This window comes from Pan troglodytes, chromosome 9 (genome assembly GCF_028858775.2).
Source record: "Pan troglodytes isolate AG18354 chromosome 9, NHGRI_mPanTro3-v2.0_pri, whole genome shotgun sequence".
NCBI classification, from domain to species: domain Eukaryota; kingdom Metazoa; phylum Chordata; class Mammalia; order Primates; family Hominidae; genus Pan; species Pan troglodytes.
In genome coordinates, this window is record NC_072407.2 from 17,943,662 (window position 1) to 17,967,217 (window position 23,556).

Genomic DNA, 23,556 nt, shown 5'->3' on the forward strand with positions numbered 1-23,556 from the left:
CCTTGCAAGCAAGACAGTTTTGTTATAAGTGGTTCTTCTGCACTTCAAATGCATTAATATTCAAAACCATAACCTGTCGTGTGCTCAGCTTTGCATGAGAAGGGGAGCAAATCGATCCCCTCCTTCTGTTTACTGTGTTGTTTAAGACTGTTCTTGTCTTTGCCTGGGATACAGGAGGTATTGTTGCTTTTCCCTTAAAGAAGTAGGTGCTCAGGAAGCCCAAAACAGAAAGAGGGAATCGATGTTTCTTATGAGCCTGCTGTGGACCATGCTGAATTCTCCCCGCATTCCGAGAAGTTTATTATTATTATTATTATTATTCCTACATTGCTGTGGAGAAAAATACAGCTCAGAGAGCCTATGAAACTCTGGCGAGCTGACACGGCTAGTAAGTATGAGCCGGGGTGAATCCCGCTCAGTCTAACTCCAAACACTTCTTGGATTCCTCCATGACATCCCTCACAAAGCAATAAAAGGAAGTAAGAAAATGCATGCCTCAAGCAACAAGAGCCCTTCAAGTGTCTGCAGAGAGGAGAATGGAGCATTCTGCCCATCTCCAGTTCCTAACAGCTCCTTCACTCTGCTCACAATTCACCCAGAAGTCACAGCGTGCTGTTCACTCTCTGTGTGTGATTGCTTTAGTTGTGAGTGGGAAGCTGCCATGAGTGATTCATGTCATGTGCCCCCACACAGCCCTCACGAGGGTATGGAATGCTCCCACCTCAACGTGTTCTGAAGCAATTCATTCCTGCCTGCATGGCATAGTTGTTCCCTAGACATCTGGCAGTGGGTCCCCCTTCCTAACCTCCAAATAATTATCAAAGTCAGAATCAATGTCTTTTAAGCAAAAACCCACTCTCTCTACTCTTTGCAGAAAGTCAAGTTGCAGTCTCCTTGGCTGACAACTGATGTCATGAACTGTGGCCTTGTGAGCTCTTTCCTGCTCTCTGCTTGGACCCGTGGCACTGGTGGGTGCTTACAGGAAAAAACCAGAGAGCAGTTCCTCCTCCCAGCTGTCTTCCACCCAGCTGTCATGGCTGTTTAAGCAGCAGCCTCAGTTGGTACTCACATCTTTCATGGCTGGGAAAAATCTTGAGCTTTTTCTGAAATCAAGATGTGCTTTTTGTAAACAACCAAAACTGAAACTGTTTTCCTGGCCCATCACAAAGGGGCTAGGATGTCGGGACACCTACTGCTCCAGCAGTCCCCACCTTGTGACACCCTGTGAAGACTGAAGAAAGTGTAGTACCATGAACAACATTCTTATCTCCATCCACAGCCTGACACCCACGGCTGGGCTTATCCTCCTCTATGGTCTCCCTCAAATCTCCTGTGTCCTCAGCCCCTTTTGTGTTCACTGTGCCCACCTTGCCAATCAGTTTTCTAGACACTGCCCATCAGCATTTAAGCCTTGCTGGAGAAAAAATTCACACAACCAGGCCAAATGGTGCCATAACTGTCATAGTGAAGCTTTAGCAGGGCTCTTGACATTGGTGGGCAGTGCTCTGAGTCATCTCCAAGCAATTTTCCATGACGTCTACATCCCTCAGGGACTGGCCTGAAGCTCTTTCACTGCCCCTGGGATTACAACTCACTCCTATTCTCTTAACCTCCAATTCTTGCAGAAAACTTCTAGGGTAATGATTCTGAGCCCCTCAAAGATAAGAGCCACACTTTGTTCATATTTGTGGCAATAATGAGCTGGACAAATGATCGAAATGAACAAACAGAATAAAACTGTTTAACTTGAGTCCCCCCAAATTTAGTCCTCTTCCCCATTAATCTGAATCAAGGGGAAGGGAAAGAGACTCATTTAAATTAAGCACTCAACCATTTTTTAAGCCCTGTGATCAGCACTTTCTAATATATTATCTCATGTAATCCCCACCCAAGCCTGTGAGGTAGGTAATGTTATTTCCATTTTATGCATACAGAACAGTAATTGGTCCAGATTTGTCTAATTCCAAAGCTCATGCACTTTTCCCTGCATTTGCTATCTGACTTCCCACCTGCTTTTCCATCTTTATCTCTTCTAATTCTCTAATAGCCAAGGGAGTTTATTAACAGTTGGCATTTGAGGAAGCAGAGCGTGAGCTGGCTTCTGCAGATAGTAAGAGGGAGAGGTCCCCCAAACTGTAATATTCACTGGTAATACTTGGCAAAGGAGGCAGAAGGGGGCTGAGAATGTGTATTAGTTTGAACATGATTGATTTTTATTGCAAGCAAGAAATACCCAACTTAAAATAGAGGAAAAAGGGAGAATTGAATCATGTACCTAGAAAATCCTAGACACATTTGTTGAGTGTTTAGATATCAGGCTCCAACAGTGCATCAGGCTGGTGTCATTCTCTCTCTGGGCTTTGCTCTCTGCTGTGCTGGCTTTATCATAACATAGGGTGCCTCTACTTGGTAGCCAAGTGGCCACCGTTCTCTCTAGGCTCACACTGTCCTCCTGACATTTGCTACACTGTGGCCCCTTCTCCCACCCTCCAATCTCCTGTCTCTGAGCTCCTTCAGATTAAAGTCTGCACCTTCATCTGTATCCCCAGGGCCTGGCCTCCTTGGTGATCACTTACTAAATAGATGAATGAATACAACCTGCTGTTCCTCCTCCAATCTAAAGTGGTCAAGTTCACTGTGAGGGATGGGGGAGCAGTCAGAACAGATCTGGGACAAAGTTTCCCTTTGTACATCTTCCCACTTAGTTTTTAATTCTAGCCCTGTTTGCCTTTGTTCTCCAGTGATTTTTTTTAACAGATCTTTCCCTCCCTTAATCTCCAATAAAGACTTAGAGGGTTGGGGGAGGAGGAAAATAGGGAATGACTGCTAATGGGTACCGGGTTTCTAGTAGAGGGGAAGAAAATGTTCTAAAATTAGATTGTGGTAATGACTGCACGACTCTATGGATACACTAAAAAGCACTGGCTTTTACACTTTAAGTGGGTAAATTGTGTGGTATGCGAATTATATTTCAACGAAGTGGTTTACACAAAGATTTAAAGAAAAATATCCAAAAAAGGATATCCTTACAACACAGAATAAACAGAAAGCTCACTCTATATTGCTTTCCCCTATATTTACAGCTACTATACAATAATAGCAGAATATCTACATAGTTTTCATATGCTGCTGTAACTATGATGAATAGAAAAAGCAGGGGTCTGGGTGCAGTGGCTCATGCCTGTTATCTCAACACTTTGAGAGGGTGTGGCTGGAGTATTACTTGAGGTCAAGAGTTTGAGATCAGCCTGGTCAACATAGCAAGACCCTGTCTCTACAAACAGAACAAAACAAAATTTAAATTAGCTTGGCGTGGTGGCTAGGTCCTCAATCCCAGTTACTCGGGAGGTTGAGTGGGAGGATTGCTTGAGGTCAGGAGTTTGAGACCAGCCTGGGGAACATGGAAAGACTTCGTCTCTAAAAAATTTTTTTTTAATTAGCTGGGTGTGGTGGCATGCACCTACAATACCAGCTATTTGGGAAACTGAGGTGTGAGGATTGCTTGAGCCCAGGAGGTTGAGGCTGCAGTGAGCTATGATTGGACCACTGCACTCCAGCCTGAGTGACAGAGAAAGACCCTGTCTCTGAAAAAGAAAAAAAAATAGCAGGGATGTATGTGTGTCTGTTTCTACATGGTAATATCTTCAGTGCCTAGAACAATGCCTGGCATCCAGTAGGTGTGGTAATTGCAGGAAATGGGTACAAATCCTTTGTAGTTCCTCCCATCAAAGGGTCAAATCTGTTTCTCCTCCCCTTGAATCTGAGCTTGGCCACATGACTTGATTTGGCCAAAGCAACATTAGCAAATGTGATGCAAGTAAGGCTTTGAAAGCCCTGAGCACTGAAGCTTACCCTCACGTGCAGCTGGAAACCCTCCCATGACCATGTGAGGAATCCCAGGTTGGCCTACTGGAGGATGAGAGACCCAGTGGAGCACAGATGAGGCGTCCCAGTGAAGGTCCTCTAGAACAGTCACGCTGCCAACTGCTGGACGTGTGAATGAGCCCATGCTAGACCACACGGTCTCAGCCATGCCACCAGCTGACCACAGAGATTCCATCCCCCACGGTCCCCCAAAACCCTTAACAGACCAGAAGAATTGTCCAGCTGACTCACTGAATCATAAGCCAATACAATGATGGTCGCCTCAAACCACTAATTTTGGGGTAGTTTGTTCCAGAGCAATGGATAACTGAAACAGTAGGCAGTCCATACATACAGAATGAGCAGACGCAAAGGTATCTGCAGATTGGCTGAGGAGAAAAGCATGCCCTGGAGACTGGAATTGTAAAGGATGATTCCAGCTGATGGCAGAACAAGAGGTAGAAGGAAAGCAGGAGAGACACATGGGCAGCAAGCAGAGAAGCAAAACTTACTCTCCTCCCTGTTAGGGAATCTTTTCTCTTCTGCAACATTTACCTGATTCTTTAAACACAGTGTCCTCTTACCCCATTCCCATGGTACTTGGCCACACAAGCCAGCTGCAGACAGTAATGTTCCCCAGACCCCTCCTAGCTGCTTTGGCTCTCAAACTTCAGATTTTGACCCTTTGACCCTCAGAGTCCGCAATTATATTTTGCTGTTTGCTACTTCTGGTCCTTTTGGTTATGCAAACATCAGGGACTCTCTTCCTTAGCTTTTTGGCCTCAACAGTCTATTCTAAGCTTTGTTTGCTTCTTGGTTTCTGGATTCCCAGCAGTTTAAGCCTGCTTCTAGAGGAAATCCTCTGGCCAGGGGTAAAGACTTCAGTCATCTTGTTTGGAACCCATGAAGGCCTCCTGCCACCCTGGGCAGAATGTGATGGGGGAAGCTCTCCTACCCCTGCCACTGGAGAGTGCAGAGCACTGGTGCAAACCATGGGGCTCTATGACAACTACTATAGACTGTATCGTCCCCAAAGTCACATGTTGAAATCCCAATTCCAAATGTAAGGGTATCTGGGGGTGCGATCTTTGGGAGGCAATTAGATGATGAGGGAAGAGCCCTCATGAATGAGATTAGTGCCCTTTTAAAGGAGGCCCCAAAGAGATTTCCTCTCTCTTCCACCATGTGATGTTACAGTGAAACGACAGTCATCTGTGAACCAAAAAACAGCCCTCACCAGACACCAAATCTGCCAGCACTTTGATCTTGGACTTCCCAGCCTCCAATACTGTGAGAAATAAACTTCTGTTGTTTATAAGACACCCAATCTATGGCATTTTGTTATAGCAGCCCAAAGGAACTAAGACAACAATTCTCCCCACTCCATTGGAGAAAAGAGCATGCAGCTGTTGCCCTGTACTCCCTGGTGACATAAAGTAAGTGACCACTCCTGCCACTGCTTTTCCTGAGAGACCTGGAGAGGTGGGGTTAAGTGGTGGGACTGGAGAGAATGCCAGACTGCCCTGGAACACAATGTGGTAAGGTGCCACAGGCATTTCTGGAGAAACATCAGGACTACCCATCTATGGGAAATGGACAGGAGCAAAACAGAGATGTCTGCCCCTTATCTGCCCCCCTAACTTACCTGACTCTTTAAACACACTGCTGTCTTACGGCTGACCCACCATGTATCAAACTGCAGCTCACAAGTAAAGTCCACTTGTCCTAATTGTGCCAGACCACACTGAAGTATTTCAACCCTGTGTTCTCACATTCACTCTCCTGACCTGAGCATCCTGCCTCTGTGCTGTGGCTTCTGGCTGCTGCTTGACTTAGTTTAGATGAACAATTTGGACACCTTCTTTGGCTTGTAGGACTCATCTTTCCACTCAGCATTTGAATCCGTTCTTTCTTAGAATCTTGATGTCCTCAGCAAATCTCATGTGGCCAGAGGGTGACCAACTCATCCTGATTTCCCCAGTTTTAAAACTGAAAGTCCTGAGTCTCAGGAAACCGCCTCAGTCCTGTACAAACGAGGATGGTTGGTCACTGTAGGTAGGAGTTCCCCAGAACGCCTAGATGGCCAAGTTAATCCCCTCTCCCCAACATGCAGCTAGGGAAGCCCCATCCATTGATGCAGCATCTCATCTATCAGATGAGGGATAAGAGATGTGTGCCACATAGAGTGGTTGTGAGAATTAAATGAGACAGAACATGCAAAGTGCTTACTGGCATGTCATTAAGTTACGAGTAAACATGTCTTATTGTCATCGTTGTTGTTGTTATTTTATTATTTCAAAACATCCTAGAAGAGGTGAATTCGTATAACACTGTACAAGAGTCTATGGTGTTGTAGATTCAGTGAAATCTAATGTTACACTAGATAAAATGAGTAAGATCAATAACTCTGGGCCCATTGAGATGCCTACTCTCTATAGCAATAACCAAACTAATATCATTTGACGTGAATTAGACACTGTTCATTTAACTTCAGGGTCTCTGGAGGCTCACACACAAGCAGGGCTCCAAAAGCCTCTACCCTGAGGTAGCGTGAGCAAACATCTCCCTTTCCTTTCTCCCCCTCCCCACTAACTTCCCTGCCTTGCTCAGGTTGCCCTTGTCAGATTCAGATTCATTCACTATTTCTAAAAGCAGGTCCATCCCATATTTAAAATATTCCCAAGAGTGCTGGGAATAAGATATTCCCAGGAAAGGAGGTTGATGCCAGCTGGACCCTATTACATGAGATAAGCTATCTTTTGAATGTCAACTGATTCAGACTCTCTAAGAGTGGACCCCAGAAATCCACACTTCTAATGCATTCCCCAGGTGGCTCTTAGGCACACTAAGGTGCCAGAACCCCCACAGTAGACCTGGGCTCCTAGTAGAAGGTATTTGTGCCTTGTTCACTACAACATCACCATCCTCTAGGACGGGACCTGTACTCAGTAGGCACATCCTGAATGTGTGTTTATTTATCAGTCCGTCCTTTTGTTTCTGATGCTAAAGATTTTGTGTGCCCAGAAAGTATTTCTCCAGAATGAGACAACAACACATGTTCTAGTCACTGAGGCATTTGTTTACACCAGTTTTTCACCCTGGTGGTAATGATTAGGACTGAAAACACTTAGAAAATAAACAAATTTCATGAGGAAAGGAGCAAATTAAGTCTGTGCCGGCAAGGGGCTTCGATTAGATGGAAACAACACTATAAAAACAATCGCCTGGTCTGCCAAGCAAGGTACACTCGCTCCTCTCAAATTAATGCCATCTGGTTACCCACTTCGAGACAAAGGCCCCTCCCCAGGAACGCCACGCACGGGAATGAGGACGAGTAATCTAATTCTCCACGACACTTCCATCTCCATTTTAATATGGAAAATCTCGATGAAATGGATTCTGCAAGAACAGATTTTCATTATTGAAAAGCCGTGTCAGAATAAATTAGCATGAAGAAGAAGCAGGAAAATACTGGATTGGATTGTTCAGAACAATTAGATTATCCACCTATTGGCAAAGTTGTTTCATATGCATTTAGTAGGCGTTAAAGACACTGAGTATTGTTCTTCCTACCAGTGAAAAGGTTGAATTATCTGCCTGAATTTCTGAATTGATAATTTGCATGCTTTCCCTGCTATTTCCAAGTCATTTGGTTATTTTGCATCTTGGGTCAGTAATGATAGCATTGTATTATATCAGGTCTCATAACTGAGCTTACACCTAGCAGGAATCTACCTGGAAAACATTGTCAGAGGAGAGGGAAGAGCAAAACAGATACAGACTGCCAAATTCGCAGGTTGTGGGGAAATACTTGAGCTGCCCTTTTTGTGGGTGAGCCAGGGAGATGGCCCCAGGGACCTGTGCTGCTGGGGTCCTTGGGAGATAGCTGGGGGTATGGAAGATGGCTCACAGCTGATGCCAATGTGGCTGGGGGCTTACAGACAAGCAGGGCTCCAAAAGCCTCCACCCTCAGGCAGCATGGGCAAAAGTCTCCCTTCCTTTCTCCCTCCGCCTCACTAACTTCTGTGCCTTCCTCAGGTTGACCCTGTCAGATGTAGATTCATCCGCTATTTCCAAAATGCCTGCTCTGTTTCAGGCTCTGCATTAGTCTCCTTTCTGATCATTCTCCACAGATAATCAGGTATTAGAAAACACACATACAAAGCAGGAAAAGCTGTCAAGCATCTCCTCTTTGCTCTGTGACCTTGTGTTTCTGTGCCTAGCTTCCTGGTAGATGGTGAGACCCTGGAGGGTGTGGACTATGTCTGTTTATCCGGCAGTGATCACAGTATTTGGCACTTGGCACACACATAATAAATGTCCAGTGAACAAATAATTACTCTGTGGCATTGGTCTGATCTCATTTTATAGAGGAGGAAATTGAAATAGCATTTAAATGATGTGCCTTGGTTCACACAGCTGGTATGTGGGCCGCAGAGCCTCGCCCCACATTTGTTTGTTCTTGGCTGAACACTATGAATGGTGGGATTGAGGACTAAGTCTTCCTTCCCCTTCTATACTGTAAGTCTATGGATCCCATACCTCTCTATAGGGGACATCGCTCAGGGAAATACCTGACTTCTTCCTTTATCAAGGAAACTTCAATTTGGCCCCTTCCCTTGCTGATAAATGGCATTTCTTAAATGACAATCAGGGCTGGGTCTCATCTTTGCCCAGTAGCTCTTCTCTCCTGATATTTTTTTTCTGGTCTAGAGGCCTTGCAGAGCCCTGGCTGAACATGGCTCACAGCACATTGCCACCACTGGGCTACCACCGCCGGCATTGTGTTGCTCCTTCTGGTGGGCTCTGCAGCGCCAATCACGTAGGCCTCCAGCATCTACAGTGTGCTGCCCAGGCCTCTGTCCGGGCCCAAAAGGAACAGAGCTCCAAGGGTCTCTGCCACAGACTTCCTGCCTGCCCAAGACTGTGTTCAGGAAATCATGAATGATGTGTAAAGTGGGAAACAGGGGTTAGGCGGAACACAGTGCTAGAGAAGCTACTGGGACCACGTTGTCAAGAATCTTATGTATCGTGTTATTCATACGACCTCTGAAGGCAACTAGCTCATTGGCTATCACCTCCAAATTTCCTAATTCACTATATTAGGCCATTCTTGCATTGCTATAAAAGAATACCCGAGACTGGGTCATTTATAAATAAAAGAGGTTTAATTAGCTCACAGTTCTGCAGGCTGTACAGGAAGCATGGTGCCAGCATCTGCTCCACTTCTGGGGAGGCCTCAGGGAGCTTTTACTCCTGATAGAAGGCCAAGTGGGAGCAGGCATGTAACATGGCCAGAGCAGAAGCAAGGAAGGGGGTGGGGATGCTACACACTTAACCAGATCTTGTGAGAACTCACTATCACAAGGACAGCACCAAGCCTCGAGGGATCTGCCCACGTGATCCAATCACTCCCACCAGGCCCCACCTCCAACACTGGGGATTACAATTCATCATGAGATTTGGCAGGGACACAGATCCAAACCATATCACTCACCCTCTGCAGGGTGAAGGTAAATGTTCTCTCCAATCTGGATCATGCTACATAATTACTAATCAATAGCAGAAACTTTTCTTCCCCAGAGCTTACACAAGGAACTGAAATTCTTCTCAACACAGTCTTTCAGGCAGCCACTACCAATGGGCTGGATTGGCACTTGAGATGAAATGTATTTGCCATCCTGATTCTAGGCATGCCCTCCATTTGGATAAGTGGAGGAAAAACTTGTCATCCAGGTAATCTCAATGGATTTTTCTTCCTCACTTCCCTCCCCTGCTCCAGGGATCTATAAACAAATAATGCTCCAAGGGATAGTCATAAGCTCCCTCTCCCATTCCTCAGTCTTACCCCAAAGAATGAACCTCCCCACTCGCTCCCTAGAGCAACAGCATCTGTGGCTTTTGCAGAGTCCCTATGCAATGGGTCAGAGACAGCTTTACTGCTAAAACTAATACACACAATAAATTAGTAGTGAAACTCAGACTTTCACTAATCAGGGGTCTAGTTTTGCTCCCTCTGTCAATACCACATGGCGGTACCCATTTTCTAAAGTTGCATCAAGGCAGCATAACTCAATGGGCATTATGCAGCCATTAACCAGAAAAACCTGCCATTAGATAAAATCTGATTCTGCCCAAAAGTTCTGTCTGGGCTCTCATGTAATTTCAGCTTTCTTTGTTAGGCCAGGCCTCTTGGCTTGGAGCTTCTCCCAGAGCAGCGCAGAGCCGAGCAGCCGAATGACTGATGGCTCTGAAAGGCAATGTGGGGGTCCCCATCGCTGCCCTCTCTCTAGGGCTCCAGGCTGCAGGACTAGGATTCTGTTACAACTCATAGAAAATGCAGACTGTTGTCACCCATGAGCAGAGACTGATGTGTGAGGAATTTTAAAGTGGAGTTTATTCAGCCCCAATTAAATCCCATTTTACAAATTCCATCCTACTCCTCAACAGAACACTCATTAATTTTTGTCACACTAAGCGGACTAGGTGGCACTGCTGGGCTGGGCTGGTTGGGCTCAAGCTCTCGAGGAAGACTGTCAGAGCAGAGTTCTGTGGTTTCTTAGAAATGGCAAAAGGATTTATGTGGTATAACTAAGTACCAGAAAGACAAGGTTATTTCTAAGCAGGTATCAGAAAATAAAATGATGGGCATGAAATGGGAAAAATAATCTTTGAAGAGAAGCATTTGAGCAACCCAGGGCTCACAAATCAAAAGAGAAAAGGTTTCTTTTTCTTTGTCTTTGCTTCTTTAAATAAGGCCAATTTTATCCAGTCAGGGATATCCAGTGAGCATTACGGGCTTTATAATGGCTTGTGATTGAAGCAATTTTTAAAAGGGCATCACAGATAAAGCCTCCTGGGCTGTCTTTTAGCTATTGAATGGGTCACCAGAGGATTAGCCTATTATTCAATCAACAGAGGTCCAGAAACTGGAAATCATCAGAATTTTATAACGTTAAGATTTCCTCCCTCCATCCCCAGTCACCTTTTTATCCTCTTAGATACCTGGACAGTCCAAATTAGCGGACACAAAACCAAATTCTCTCTCTTTATTCCTAACTCGGAGTTGGCCTCAAGTCCACCCACTGCTGCCGCCTTGCTTTTCACCTGTTAAGTGTGACTATGCATCACCAAAATGGTCAGGGCCCTTTGCACCCCTATTAAGGTCTAGGGCTGCTTTCAATCCAAGAAGCCAGCTCCTTCTCTACTTCCTTGGGCCTTGCTTGACTTCCTCAGCTCTCTAGAGCCAAAGGGACCTCCCATGCACTAGGCATCCCCAGACCCAAGCCTGGCCATGGGCACTGCACCTTAAGGATGAGGGAGAGGATGAGCGGAATGGGAGTTGGGGAGAGACCATTATCATCTCCTCCTTGCACCTGAGGTTTGTCTATCTCAGATCTCTGGGAGTCACAGAGGAAGAACTCAGAGAATGAAAGATGAAGGTTGACCGTCTGCTCTCTCCCTCTCTCCCTTCTTTCCTTTTTCTATCCTTCCTTTTGGCTTACTGTAAAAAGTCTAATTAGGTAAGAGTAAAATAAATGAAAGAGCCAGGGCTTCCACTTCAGAAAGAACCTTGCTTTGATGAGTCATTCAGTTCTCATAGATTCACTATTGGCAAAAGGACACTTTAATTATGAAGAAAGGAAATATAGAAAACCTGCCTTTTCTGCAATGTTTCCTTTGGAACCAGCGAAATCCTGTGTAGAGCTCTGGGAGAAGCAAATGAGAACAGAGTGTAGCAACCTTTCATCTTTACGCAGATTTAAAAGACGAGGGGATGAAAGGTGCATCTATTAGAGGAAAGCTGAACACCTGTCTTCTTCACTTTTATTTTTTGTGCTCAAACAGGAAATCTGGGGCTCCATGTGGCAGATCTCCCCAGTGACCCTCCAGCGCAGGTGCTTCAAGACAGGAAGTCTAAGCAGGACTGAGCCAGCAAGACTGAGTCTGAGGGCAAGGCCTAGGATGGCTGGAAGCCAGGAGCTGGCCCAGGTTGAGGCAGGCAGGGACAATCATGCCAGGGCCAATGGCAGAAATAAATTATCCAAGGGAAGAATGGAAGTCAGGGAGCTGTCAGAAGGGGAAGGTAGGTGTTGGCCTTGGTAGACTTACAGAGCGAGGTTACATAGTGAAATGCCTGCAAAGATTTAGCTGGTAACAGAAATGAGGGTGAAGGGTTGGATGTAAAACAATAGGGAGTGAACTAGTTTACAGTCCCACTAACAGTGTAAAAGTGTTCCTATTTCTTCACATCCTCTCCAGCACCTGTTGTTTCCTGACTTTTTAATGATTGCCATTCTAACTGGTGTGAGATGGTATCTCATTGTGGTTTTGATTTGCATTTCTCTGATGGCCAGTGATGGTGAGCATTTTTTCATGTGTTTTTTGGCTGCATAAATGTCTTCTTTTGAGAAGTGTCTGTTCATGTCCTTCGCCCACTTTTTGATGGGGACTGTTGTGGGGTGGGGGGAGGGGGGAGGGACAGCATTAGGAGATATACCTAATGCTAAATGATGAGTTAATGGGTGCAGCACACCAGCATGGCACATGTATACATATGTAACTAACCTACACATTGTGCACATGTACCCTAAAACTTAAAATAAAAACAAACAAACAAAAAAACAATAGGGAGTGGTGGGGACTGTGTCAAACTGGAAGTCAAGTGCCCCTGTCTAAAAGAGACCAACTGTCCTGGAATCCAGTAGATTGTGCCTATGAAGGAATGCAGGCCCAGGATTACATCTTCCCGTTTTTTTAAAAAAAGCCTAAAATCTGGATTTCTATTTGAAACATTCCAGTTCTAAAATGATGAGGAAGTCAACAAAATACAGGTGGGGGTGCTGACATGACACAAGCCTGCATCATGACCTGTGTACAATTTAAATAAGAGAGGAGAGAAGCAGGCACAAGGCTGAAGGAGAGCAGATGGAATTCCAGGAAGCGGTGAGGTTGGAAGGGACAGGAGCAACTCTGTGGAAGGCAGACAGGGCATGACCACACCAAGTCTTTCTTTTATTTTCTTTTTTTAAGTTTGAGACAGGGTCTCACTTTGTTGCCCAGGCTGGAGTGCAGTGGCGTGATCAGCTCACTGTAACCTCTAACTCCTGGGCTCAAGCCATCCTCTCACCTCAGCCTCTCAAGTAGCTGGGACTACAGGTGTGCACCACCACACTCAACTAAGGTTTTTATTTTTTTTTGAAGACGAGGTCCCACTATGTTGCCCAGGCTGGTCTCAAACTCCAGGCCTCAAGCAATCCTCCCACTTCAGCCTCCCAAAGCACTGACATTACAGGCATGAGCCACCATGCCCGGCCCACGTCAAGTCTCTTAACACAACCTTGCTGCACTGTCACTGGGCTACACACCTTTAGCTTCCTCTCTACTTTATTCTTTGAAGACTGAACTTTGGAAAATTGCAGAGAAAGAAGTAGACTGATTCTGAAACTAGGATGTGGCTAGTGTCATGGAAACAGTGTGGATCTGCATGGATCAGTGAACATGACAGAGGTAGGAATGACAAAGAATGGGGATTTGGACTCAAACTGGAAAAATCCCATTTCCTAGATTCTGAGACACCTCCCATTACACAATACCACTAACTTAGAAATGGCTTTCAGGAAAAACAAACATGCGTTAAAGAACAGTTTTTGGTTATTACTCATCTTTGTATAATTATATACTACTTTCTTTTCTTAGTAATTCAAGTCTTGAGCCTAAGCTTTTTCAGACGATGAATTCAAATGTTTTCTGAATGTTTTTGGTGAATAGCAACTATGCTTACCATCATATGATATACTGATTTTCACAAATAGTGCTTTTTGACTTCTTTATTACCTTTAGGATATTGGCAATGTAATTTATGAGTTGTATTAAATAAAACCCTTGCCTGCATTTCCTATTTGGCAACTGTAATTCCCCTCGCCACACCCCCCTACTCAATTACTAGAAATTAAACTGGTACTGTTGAATAGAGAGACTTAAACCAGCTGCATGAAAAAGCATTTTTCTTTTAAATTTTTAAAAAGTATTAAAAAAAAACTGTGTAGCCAAAGTATACAGTTTAAAATAAGCACCCTCGTGGTATGAGAAGTTTCTGAAAAAACCTTTCCTGGGTGTGTATGTGGGATACCACCAAGAGATGCTTAACACATGCATTTTTCTTTATTCAACACAAAGCAGGGTATTAAAAATCTAATTTCTACAAGCCACTCTACTATGCCCTTTATTCCAGAGCAGAAAGGAATTACAGTGCACCTGCTGTGTGCCAGGGATTTGGTGACATCTTCTAACCACGAATTTTATTTACTCTTTACAATGATTCTGAAAGCTATTATTATATGTATTCTGTAGTTGGGGAAATGGAGGGTCAAGAAGTTATGTAATTTGTTTGAAGTCACATAGAGTTCAAACATGGATTTCACTGATTCTGCAGTCCATGAGATCCAAAGAAGTCTCCAGCTGTTGTTTATCTTCCTCTGCAATCAAATGAAGAATGGGCATCTGGGAACTCTCACCATTAGAACCACATCATTTACCACCTTTCTATATTCCTTGGCCCCATCTACTCTTAGCTGTTTTAGTCAGTTCATCTCGTCCAGTGCCCTGACACAGGAATCCAGTGCTTATTCCCTACACTTTTTTTTGGTATAAATTTAAAAGGTACAAGTGCAATTTCGTCACATGAATATATTGGGCAGTGGTGAAGTCTTGGCTTTTAGTGTGTCCATCACCCAAATAATGTACATCATACCCATTAAGTAATTTCTCATCAAGATTCTCCTGCCCCCAATCCCAACCCTGCCCAAGTCTCCTGGAGGCTATTATTTTAAACAACCTACACCCTTTTTTGGCCTCAGGTGCATAGTTTCTGTCCTTTAAAGCAGGGCTCCCCAGCCCCCAGGTGCAGACTGGTACTGGTCTATGGCCTATTAGGAACTGGGCCATACAGCCGGGGGTGAGCCTTGGGCTAGTGAGCATTACCGCCTGAGCTCTGTCTCCTGACAGATCAGCAGCAGCATTAGATTCTCAGAGTAGCTCGAACCCTATTGTGAACTGCACATATGAAGGATCTAGGTTACATGCTCCTTGTGAGAGTCTAATGTCCGATGATCTGAGGTGGAAGTTTCATCCCCAAACCATCCACCCCCATCCCCCATGTCCATGGAAAAATTATCTTCCATGAAACTGGACCCTGGTGCCAAAAAGGTTGGGCACCGCTGCTTTAAAGCCCTTGAAACCTTTTCTGATTTTACCCTTCCCCCAGTCATTAGTTATTTCTTTCTTCTTTACAATCATATATATTATTGATCCTCTCTTATGAAACTTATATTCTATCTTACATTATGTAATTCTCTTATTTTCTTTCCATAGCTTAGTGGGAGACTGTGACACCAGCATTTAAGGTTTTGTACAGAGTACCAGCAGCGTGATAGTTCTCCCCAGACAGCATAGCATTCAAGTCACCTGAGCCTCATTCTTCCACAGAGGCTATGGCTTGTAAATCGGTATACTCAAAGTCCTCTGATACTCCAGTCAATAGACAGAAGATCTATGGGCCATTCAAAACATTTTTTTTAAAGAAATCTTTTGGTGTAACAAAAAATAATACAAGTCACCTTTATTTATTTATTTCTTATTTATTTTCATGGATATGGATGTAGTGGATAGAATAGTTTTTCTTTCTTGAAACGTCTTTATCTGGTGTTGATGTTAGGTTAATGCTGGCCTCATGGAATGCTTCTATTTCCTGGAAAAGATTGAAGATAATTGGTACCATTTCTTCCTTGAATGTTTGGGAAAATCCACTGGTGAAACCCTCTGGTCCTGGATGCTACTCCTTTCGGAATGTTATTGGTTATTTATTTAATTATTTTATTTTATTTTTATTTTTATTTTTTTTCATTTATTATTATTATATTTTAAGTTTTAGAGTACATGTGCACAATGTGCAGGTTAGTTACATAGGTATACATGTGCCATGCTGGTGCGCTGCACCCACTAACTCATCATCTAGCATTAGGTATATCCCCCAATGCTATCCCTCCCCCCTCCCCCCAACCCACAACAGTCCCCAGAGTGTGATGTTCCCCTTCCTGTGTCCATGTGTTCTCATTGTTCAGTTCCCACCTATAAGTGAGAATATGCGGTGTTTGGTTTTTTGTTCTTGCGATAGTTTACTGAGAATGATGATTTCCAATTTCATCCATGTCCCTACAAAGGACATGAACTCATCATTTTCTATGGCTGCGTAGTATTCCATGGTGTATATGTGCCACATTTTCTTAATCCAATCTATCATTGTTGGACATTTGGGTTGGTTCCAAGTCTTTGCTATTGTGTATAATGCCGCAATAAACATATGTGTGCATGTGTCTTTATAGCAGCATGATTTATAGTCCTGTGGGTATATACCCAGTAATGGGATGGCTGGGTCAAATGGTATTTCTAGTTCTAGATCCCTGAGTAATCGCCATACTGACTTCCACAGTGGTTGAACTAGTTTACAGTCCCACCAACAGTGTAAAAGTGTTCCTATTTCTCCACAACCTCTCCAGCACCTGTTGTTTCCTGACTTTTTAATGATTGCCATTCTAACTGGTGTGAGATGGTATCTCACTGTGGTTTTGATTTGCATTTCTCTGATGGCCAGTGATGGTGAGCATTTTTTCATGTGTTTTTTGGCGCACAAATGTCTTCTTTTGAGAAGTGTCTGTTCATATCCTTCGCCCACTTTTTGATGGGTTTTTTTTTTTCTTGTAAATTTGTCTGAGTTCATTATAGATTCTGGATATTAGCCCTTTGTCAGATGAGTAGGTTGCGAAAATTTTCTCCCATTCTGTCGGTTGCCTGTTCACTCTGATGGTAGTTTCTTTTGCTGTGCAGAAGCTCTTGAGTTTAATTAGATCCCATTTGTCAATTTTGGCTTTGGTTGCCATTGCTTTTGGTGTTTCAGACATGAAGTCCTTGCCCAAGCCTATCTCCTGAATGGTATTGCCTAGGTTTTCTTCTAGGGTTTTTATGGTTTTAGGTCTAACATGTAAGTCTTTAATCCATCTTGAATTAATTTTGGTATAAGGTGTAAGGAAGGGATCCAGTTTCGGCTTTCTACATATGGCTAGCCAGTTTTCCCAGCACCATTTATTAAATAGGAAATCCTTTCCCCATTGCTTGTTTTTCTCAGGTTTATCAAAGATCAGATAGTTGTAGATATGCGGTGTTATTTCTGAGGGCTCTGTTCTGTTCCATTGATCTATATCTCTGTTTTGGTACCAGTACCATGCTGTTTTGGTTACTGTAGCCTTGTAGTATAGTTTGAAGTCAGGTAGTGTGATGCCTCCAGCTTTGTTCTTTTGGCTTAGGATTGACTTGGCAATGCGGGCTCTTTTTTGGTTCCATATGAACTTTAAAGTAGTTTTTTCCAATTCTGTGAAGAAAGTCATTGGTAGCTTGATGGGAATGGCATTGAATCTATAAATTACCTTGGGCAGTATGGCCATTTTCACAATATTGATTCTTCCTACCCATGAGCATGGAATGTTCTTCTATTTGTTTGTATCCTCTTTTATTTCCTTGAGCAGTGGTTTGTAGTTCTCCTTGAAGAGGTCCTTCACATCCCTTGTAAGTTGGATTCCTAGGTATTTTATTCTCTTTGAAGCAATTGTGAATGGGAGTTCACTCATGATTTGGCTCTCTGTTTGTCTGTTAATGGTGTATAAGAATGCTTGTGATTTTTGCACATTGATTTTGTATCCTCAGACTTTGCTGAAGTTGCTTATCAGCTTCAGGAGATTTTGGGCTGAGAAGGTGGGGTTTTCTAGATATATAATCATGTCATCTGCAAACAGGGACAATTTGACTTCCTCTTTTCCTAATTGAATGCCTTTTATTTCCTTCTCCTGCCTGATTGCCCTGGCCAGAGCTTCCAACACTATGTTGAATAGGAGTGGTGAGAGAGGGCATCCCTGTCTTTTGCCAGTTTTCAAAGGGAATGCTTCCAGTTTTCGCCCATTCAGTATGATACTGGCTGTGGGTTTGTCATAGATAGCTCTTATTATTGTGAGATACATCCCATCAATACCTAATTTATTGCGAGTTTTTAAAATAAATAAGAAATAAATAAATAAAGGTGAAAAAAACTACACACGAATAACTCTTATGAACATAGTTGCAAAATTTCTCAACACACTATTAGCAAATGGAACCCAACAATTTACTTAACAATATTGCACAGCCAATTGAGCTTTATTCCAGGCATGAAAGTATGCATGGCAGGTCCAATATTAGTTAATCAATCAATGTAATTTGGCACATTAACAAACTGAAACAGAAATCATAAGATCATATCAATATATACAGGAAAAGCACTGACAAAATTTAGCACCCATTTATGATTAAAAAAACAAACAAAAATTTAAAAAAAGTCTCTCAGAAATCTAGGGCCAGGGGGACCTTGTTCAACTTGATAAAATACCCTATAGCTACCATCATATCTATGGTGAGCAACTGGATGTATTTCTCCTAATATCAGCAATAGTGCGATAATGTCTTCTCTTACTTCTCCTAGTCAATACTATGCTGGAGTATCTAGTTAGTGCATTAAGGTAAGAAAAGAAAAGAAAACTCAGTTTACATGCTTGATGTTCTTCTCAAACACCCATGAAATCAGTCTAATTATGAGAAAAACATCAGGCAAATGCTAATAGAGTAATATTCTATAAAACATTTGAAGATTACTCAATACTATTGAGGTAATCAAAAACAATGCCAGAGAAAAGTATAGCCAAGAAAAGCCTAAGAAGACATGACTACTTCATGTAATGTGGTGACTTAGATGATATTCTGGAACAGAGAAAGGATACGAAGAAAAAACTAAGCAAAGCTAAATAAACTATAGCCTTTAGTTTAAAAAAAAAAACAAGTCATATTTTATATATATGCGTTACTTATATTTTACAATACCTGGCTGGTGCTTAGCCTTGCCTCTCTGAAAATCTTGGTTCTAGAAGTGCATAAAAGGAAAGAGAGGATCTTTTTTAAAATTTATTTTATCAGTATAAGTATTATTATTATTATTTTTAAGAGACAGGGTCTCACTTTGTCACCCAGGCTGAAGTGCAGTGGTGTGATTATAGCTCACTGCAACCTCAGACTACTGGGCTCAAGTGATCCTCCTGCCTCAACCTTCCAAAGCACTGGGATTACAGGAGTGAGCCAACACACCTAAGAGGATCTTTTCTACCTAAATTTATGCTAGTCAACAGTATAAGCAGTAACAAACTTTAAACCAAATAGAATGAAAAAAAAAAACCAAAAACTCCAGAGCTTAGGTAAGGAAATTCTTATCTAAGTGGGTTGGCTTAGCTAGCATGAATTCTGCCTAAAATCCCAACACGTCCCACATTTCCACCTCAAGTATTGCAGCCTGTGCCCTCAGGGTAACAGATCATCAAAGCTGTGTTTTTGCTCTTCACTTTCTCTTCTCTGTGTGTATTGACTCATCTTTTACCACTTCCACAACCCCACTACTCAGCCCTGATGCTCTAATATATCAAAGCCAAGTTTATAATCAAAGCATCATACAACTACCATTGACATCATGACCCACGTTAGTATCTGTTTTTCAGGAAGTGTTGAGATCAAAGGAGTAGATATGTTTGGTCACCTCCCAGCTCAGGAAAATCTCCAAATTCACGGAAGCCCTGCAGTAAAAAAGCCTGTTTAAGTTAATTTAATGCCTACATGACCAGATTTATTTTGACAGAATACACCCTCTTCCACACCCACCCAGCATTTGTTGCTTTTTTTTTCTAGTTAAGGGACATTAGCCTTCTTTGGAACACAATTTGGAAAATGTGAACGTCCCCTGTCTGGTACATGGCTCTATCTCTTCTACATTCTTGGTTTTCTAAGAAAAGCTACCCAGGATCTCTTACCCTACTGTATCCCCCTAAAAATTTTCTATTTTAGGAAATACAGTGTTATAACAAAAACAGTCAGAATATGGACTGTGATGATCTTTGCCAAATACAGAGTCATCTCATTAAACCTCAGAGGTAGTGCCTCAGTAGGGCCTGAGAATGTGGCACTATAAAATTTTCACTTAACATTAAAACACCCAAAAAATATCTGGGGTAAGAGCAGGTGTCCTTTTGTTTTGTGCAATAGCTTATATGGAAACCTACTTATAGGTGGGCCATTGTTTGCAATATTTTATTTAAATAAATTTGTTGTTTGGGACACTACCTTTTAATATACTCTCTTTCATAAACTAAGTTTGGTCTTCTGGAAATGCTGTATAATATTGAGAATAATTTACATCCAGGAAAAATGTCTTGTTTGAAGAACCTCGAGTGACTTCTCACTTCAAAATATATCAAGTTGTTTATTCTTAAAGGCTCAAAGGAATCTGACCATGTGTATTAGTCCATTTTCACACTGCTATGAAGAAATACCCAGGACTAGGCAATTTATAAAGAAAAAGGGGTTTAATGGACTCACAGTTCCACATGGCTGGAGAGGCCTCACAATCATGGCAGAGGGTGAATGAGGAACAAAGTGACATCTTACATGGTGGCAGGGAAGAGAGCATGTACAGAGGAACTGCCCTTTATAAAACCATCAGATCTTGTGAGACTTATTCACTATCATGGTAACAGCAGGGAAAAACTTGCCCCCATGATTCAATTACCTCCCACCAGGTCCCTCCCACAACATTTGGTGATTATGGGAGCTACCGTTCAAGATGAAATTTGGGTGGGGACACAGCCAAACCATATCACCCTGGCTCTATTCAGAGCCTACAGAGGAGGTCCAAACTTTAAATATTCATTTATGCAGTCTGTTATTTAGTTGGTAAATACTTATGGGACACCTACTTTGTGCCAGACTCTGTTCCAGATGTTGGAGATAACATGGCAAAGAAAGAAAGAAAAAGGCCCATGACCTCTTGGATCTTACACTCTGCTGGAAAGAAACAGGGCATACATAAGTGAGAGCATGTCAGAGCATAATAAATGCTATGAAGGAAAGAAAGTGGGGTAAAGGGAAAGAGGGTGACTTACGGAGGCAGGAGAAGAAGGGCCTCTCTGGAGAGGTGACATTTGAATGAATTGAAGGAGCCAGCCATGGGAGAGAAAAAGATCACAGACAGAAGGAGAAGCTAATGACAAAGCCCTGAGGTGGGAGCAAGCTCGGGATTTTCCAGGTTTAGAAAGAATGCTGTGTGCTTCTATGTGGCATGGGGGACGAGAGCCTGGGGACAGAGTTAGACAGGAGGTCAGGGACCAGACCATGTGAGGTCTTGAAGGCCAGAGTAAGGAGCTGCAGTTTATTCCAGGGACAATGGGAAGCCATTGGACAGTTGTATCAGGGGAGTGATATTATCTGATTTATAGATCACCAGTCTACACCAGCACTGAAATGACTTTTGGCAGCATTTTATTTTGAGACTTGACACTACCTATTCCCACCCATATCCCCGTCAACCTTGGCTGAACCTCCAAGCTCAAGTGCCTGCATCGCCATCCTCTTCTGGGCCCTTGTCTCCTCATATTCCATTCTTTTTTTTCAAAATGTTTCCACCCTGCCTCCTAGAACCCCACATTCTAGAATAACTGCCCCCCTTTCTTCTCAACATCTTCACTATCTACTGTTTTCATCTTCTTGTGTTAACTAGAAGCTTGTCCTCCCTTTTGGGTGCCTCCTGGCTTTGTTCCTCCTTTGAGTTAGCTATTTGTTCTCCTAAGGGCATGAGGTGGAAGGTGGACACTCTCCCTCCTCCACCCAGCTGCTTCCGTGCACTTCTGCCTCCCTCTTGCCCTCTGTGATGATGCTCCATTTTTGTTTACAGCACATCCCTTGGATAGTTCCTTCCAAGTCATCTCTGCTGGTTCATTTTCCTTTGCCTGCCCCTTATATTTTGGGATGGTAGAACTCTTTCCTGGACTCCCTTTCCTTCTTACTTTACACACCTTTCCTTGGTTATCAATTCCTCCCCCAGTCCCATGAATTCAATCTTCATCTATAACCCAAAGGTGTCGGAATCCATATTTCCAGTTCAGACTTCTTTCTCAAGTTGCAGACTCTTTTTGTTTGTGTGTTTTTGGAGATGGAGTCTCACTGTGTTTCCCAGGCTGGAATGCAGTGGCCTGTTCTTGGCTCACTGCAAACTTCACCTCCGGGTTCAAGTAATTCTTGTGCCTCAGCCTCCCAAGAAGCTGAGATTACAGGCATGTGCCACCATGCCGAGCTAATTTTTGTATTTTTAGTAGAGGTAGGGTTTTGCCATATTGGCCAAGCTGGTCTTGAACTTCTGGCCTCAAGAAATCTGCCTGCCTCACCCTCCCAAAGTGCTCGGATTACAGGTGTGAGCCACTGTGCCCATCCAATGTTACATACATTTATAGGTAGTATATCACAAGCTCCTTGGAAGAGGGACAATATTCTACTCTTACTTGTAGCACTCATAGCATGCATTGGGCTTCATATATAGTATGCACTTAGTAAATATTTGTTGGGAAAAATGGATGGAGAAAACATATGTCACCTGCTACCTAACCTTGTTGTCATCCACTGATCTCTGTTTCTCCTCATCATTCATTGAGGGCTTAAGCTCTCCACACCACTCCTGACATTAGCAATAATTCTGTTAATATCAACATCTGTGGAGAAGATGCAGCCAACAACTGACCTCAGGTTTTCAGCTCCTCCCTCCCATGATGAATTTCTCTACCATGCTTCAGTTTCCAACTCCCATGGGATGCCTCTGTCTAGATTGTGTCATCACAAATAGGTACACCTCCTTCTAAAATCTCAGTTCCATGCCCCACCCCCATCACCTCCTGCCAACCTCCTAAAGCCCAGGCTGTAACCATCCTTCATCCTCACTTGGACCTTCAATCTCTAGGTCCTTTTTTACCCCTCATGTCCTCCTCTTCCTCCCTATCCACCTTACAGTTCATCATTATCATTGATCCCTTTCAGTTTCAGTGATAGCCCAGGCAAGTGCCAGGTCCTGAAAATCGGGCAGGGAAGAAAAGGCAACCTGGCTCTGCACTCCCAGAATTTATAGTCTAGTGGGGGGATAGATATTAAAAACGTGAGGAAACATATAGATGTATGATTAAAAATTATGAGAAGAGCTTTGAAGGGAATGTACAGGAGGCAATGAGTTTGCATAATAGGCTTATCTAATTCAGTCTCAGGAGATGGAGAAGTCTTCCCTGAAGAATATTAAAAGAAACTCCTTGGGAAAAAAAAGAAAAGGAAAAGCATTTCTGTAGTTTAAATGTTGATTTTTAATTATTTCAAAAATCCTCTCAACTTTTACCTAGGAAAATCACTAACAATGATTTCTAAAGATCTCAATACTCTGCTCTTTCCCGTACCCTCCTGGGCATATCGCTTCTTAGACGTTTCCCATTGTCTGTATTTTCTGTCTGCCTCTCCTTCTGCCTCCGGGTGCTTCTGAGGCTTCTAGAGCCAAATGATCAAAATAGATAAGTTTATGGAAAACCCTGGAAACAATAGTTACTTTTCCTACCATGTGCAACACAGAGACATTATGTTCCACATTTGCTAAATAAAATAAAAGTCAACACTTTGAACGTTGCTATTAAAAGCTGCGCATTGGCTCGCTGGCCCTTTCCCCATGTCTCTCTGGGGCTGACTGTCCTATTTGTCCTTCACCAG

At 43.0% G+C, this 23,556-nt stretch overlaps 1 long non-coding RNA gene across 5 annotated transcripts in view; it reads right to left on the reverse strand.

Annotated features, from left to right (window-relative positions):
• The window catches only part of LOC134807330 (uncharacterized), a 34,753-nt gene extending 12,107 nt beyond the window's left edge, over nucleotides 1–22,646 (reverse strand). For 2 of the 5 annotated variants that reach the window (XR_010147494.1, XR_010147493.1), the window contains exons 1-4: nucleotides 22,556–22,633; nucleotides 20,742–20,829; nucleotides 19,472–19,565; nucleotides 18,826–18,865 (exon numbers count right to left, since the gene is read on the reverse strand). This is a non-coding gene — a long non-coding RNA (uncharacterized LOC134807330). Of the gene's footprint in view, nucleotides 1–15,501; nucleotides 15,614–18,825; nucleotides 18,866–19,452; nucleotides 19,566–20,741; nucleotides 20,830–22,555 lie in introns of those variants that run through there. The other 3 variants (XR_010147492.1, XR_010147490.1, XR_010147491.1) reach the window with 3 other exon arrangements.
• Nucleotides 22,647–23,556: the final 910 nt, after the last annotated feature.